Raw genomic sequence first — 3,175 nt, 5'->3', positions numbered from 1 at the left:
CAGCTCATCACCCTTGTTCAGAACAACTGTTCATTCAGAGGAAGTGTTTAAGAAGACCCTAATCAACATCTAACCACCTTCCTGAGGATATGTGATACTGTGAAGTCTAATGGTGTTCATCCCGACACCTATAGATTGCTTTTGTTCCCTTTTTCACTCAAGGACAAAGCATCTAAATGGCTGGAATCTTTTCCGAAGGAGAGCTTAACAACCTGGGAAGATGTGGTGAACAAATTCTTGGCGAGATTCTATCCTCCTCAAAGAATCAACAGGTTGAGAGCTGAGGTACAAACCTTCAGGTAACAAGATGGTGAAACTCTCTATGAAGCATGGGAGAGGTTTAAGGACTTGACAAGAAGGTGCCCGCTAGATATGTTCAATGAATGGGTGCAGTTACACATTTTCTATGAAGGTCTTTCTTATGAATCAAAGAAGGCAGTAGACCACTCATCCGGGGATCTCTGAACAAGAAGAAGACCATTGAAGAAGCCATAGATGTCATTGAGACTGTAGCTGAGAATGACTACTTCTATGCTTCTGAAAGAGGCAACACTAGATGAGTGATGGAGCTAAGCAACGTGGATGCACTGCTGGCTCAAAACAAGATGATCACCAAGCAGCTGGCTGTCCTTACCAAGACGATGGAAAGAAACCAAGTAGCAGCAATCACCACCTCATCAGCAGCTCAAGAAGGAGTGAATACAGAGGCAGAGGGTAATCAGGAACAAGCCAACTACATTGGAAACTCACCTAGGTAGACCCATGATCCATACTCTAAAACTTATAATCCTGGTTGGAGGAACCACCCAAACTTTGGATGGAAAAATCAACAAGATCATGGCCAAGATTAGAGACGTCACAACCCCAACAACAATACAGCTCACCAACATTCCACACAGAGATCATATCAGCACCCACCTAACAACACCCCTCAACATCTATATCAAAACCAAAATAGCCCTTCTCATCCCTCCAATCTCAACTCACCATCATCCGAAGATAGACTCTCAAGGATTGAGACTCTACTTGAAGGCATATGTAAGGAAATCCAAGATAACAAGGTGTTCAAGGAGGAGGTGCGAGCCAATATCAAAAACCAGGAAGACACCATCAAGAGGCTAGAATTTCAAGTGGGATACCTCTCTGAGAAGATTCCCAAACCTACTGACAGCTTCCCAAGTGACACAGAGAAAAACCCGAGAGGTGAAGCAAAGAAAGTAAGATGAAAAGAATGCAAGATGGTCACTATAAGTGATAAGGAGACTGAGAAAGAGCTGAACAAACCATTCGTACAACCTAGAGACACCTCAGCAGAGAAGCAGGAAAAAGGTCACTAAGAAACCAAAATTACACAGAAGGAGATTCTGAAACTCTATGCACCTTTTTCCCAAAGACTCAAGGGTGGTGTAGAAAAGAGAATATACTCAAAGTTTCTCGACATGTTTGCATCCCTCCATGTAAACATACCATTCATCAAAGCTCTCCAACAAATGCCCTCATACATTAAGTGCATGAAGGAGCTGCTGACCAGGAAAAGCTCACTCAAAGGAGGGCAAACAATAGTGATGAATAAAGAGTGCAGTGCTCTCATTCAACCAGAGTTGCCTACAAAAAAGAAGGATCCAGGGAATTTTCACATCCCCTGTGCTATAGGAGAAACAAGGTTTGATAAAGGACTCTGTGACCTGGGAGCAAGCATCAACTTAATGCCTTTATCCCTCATGAAGAGGCTGCAGATTAATGAGCTAACGCCCACAGACGTAGTCATCAGGCTGGCTGACAAAACTCAAAAAACAAGCAGTAGGAGTGGTTGAAAACGTGTTGGTAAAGGTTGGGAACTACTTCCTTCCCACAGACTTTGTCATATTGGAAATAGAAGAGAGTCACCTTCACCCAATTATATTGGGAAGACCATTCCTAGCTACAGCCAGAGCGCTTATAGATGTAGAGCGAGGAGAGCTAATACTGAGGATACATGATGAACAACTCACATTTAATGTCTTCAAACCCTCACAAGAAGAAGATCAAGAAAACAAGGAACCAAGGAAAGATCACGACAAGGCACTGGTGGAAGAAACAAACATTGAAACACAAACTGTACACCTGGAAATCCCTTTGGCTGGTAAGCAAAACAATCAGAAGGTGTCACAGCTAACAGAAAACCAAGAAGAGCCAAAATCACCAGAGTCATATGAGACCAGCAACAAAATTTCCTTGGAAAAAGAGGCCACAAAGAGCAAGACAACACTAAAAGAAACAAAGAAGAAGGCACCAAGGAGATAGAGGAACAAGAAGATCCCTACAGAGGATTTCTCTCCAGGGGATAAAGTGATCTCAGCTTATATCCCAGTTATCCCACCTCATCTCCCCACCATCCCATCTCAGATGCCTAAAGTTTTCACCATCAACAGAATTCTCTCATTATAACATGTGGAAATCCTTAACGAAGCCAATGGAGATAGATTCATTGTAAGGGGGGAAGATTTGAAGCATTACCAACCACCTTGATAAGGGCAGAACGTCAAGCTAGTGACGCTAAAGAAGCGCTTCATGGGAGGCAACCCATGTTTTATATGCTTTTAAAGTAGTTAATAATGCAAGGTTCATGCATTCTGAATCAACTTTGACATATACTTGAATGAATCCTTTTATGCAACATATAGTGAAGAACAAGTTTGGTGTTCAAGGCACACTAAGAGGACATGAATGTAATTCATATCATGTCACTCTTAGAACCTTGAACAAATCTTTTTACACCACATGGCCACAAACTAAGTTTGGTGTCACCAATGTTGCATACATGGATAACTAAATAATTAGTTGGTTTGCATTCATGAATAGCACTTAGTCATTTAAAAACAAAAATTTTAAAAAGTAGTTATTCTTTCTTTTTTTTTTATTTTGCCGCCATTATCCAAAAAGTTATTAATAACATTCTTTTCTTTTTCAGGGGGTAATGAATGGAAGATTGGAAGGAATTGATGGGACAAGTGAAGAAGGAGGGTTTGGCCACTTCAAAAAGAGGGGACTATACACATGTCTTCAAGGGGAATGCATTGGAAAATGTTGCCATGCAACATTGGAAGAATGACACCCTTGGAGACCGAACCAACCCCATCATAAAAGTGATGATCCTTGTGGCCATCCCATACTAAATCTCATCTGTTCATCATAC

At 41.4% G+C, this 3,175-nt stretch overlaps 1 non-coding gene across 1 annotated transcript; it reads right to left on the bottom strand.

Annotated features, from left to right (window-relative positions):
• Positions 1-270: 270 nt before the first annotated feature.
• On the bottom strand, positions 271-377 carry LOC148562564 (small nucleolar RNA R71). The gene has a single exon (XR_015888081.1). It is a non-coding gene; the product is annotated as a small nucleolar RNA R71 (small nucleolar RNA).
• Positions 378-3,175: the final 2,798 nt, after the last annotated feature.

This window comes from Arachis ipaensis, chromosome B6 (assembly GCF_059453495.1).
Source record: "Arachis ipaensis isolate K30076 ecotype BB chromosome B6, ASM5945349v1, whole genome shotgun sequence".
In the NCBI taxonomy this organism is placed as follows: Eukaryota; Viridiplantae; Streptophyta; class Magnoliopsida; order Fabales; family Fabaceae; genus Arachis; species Arachis ipaensis.
This window is presented reverse-complemented; position numbering and strand designations above follow the sequence as displayed.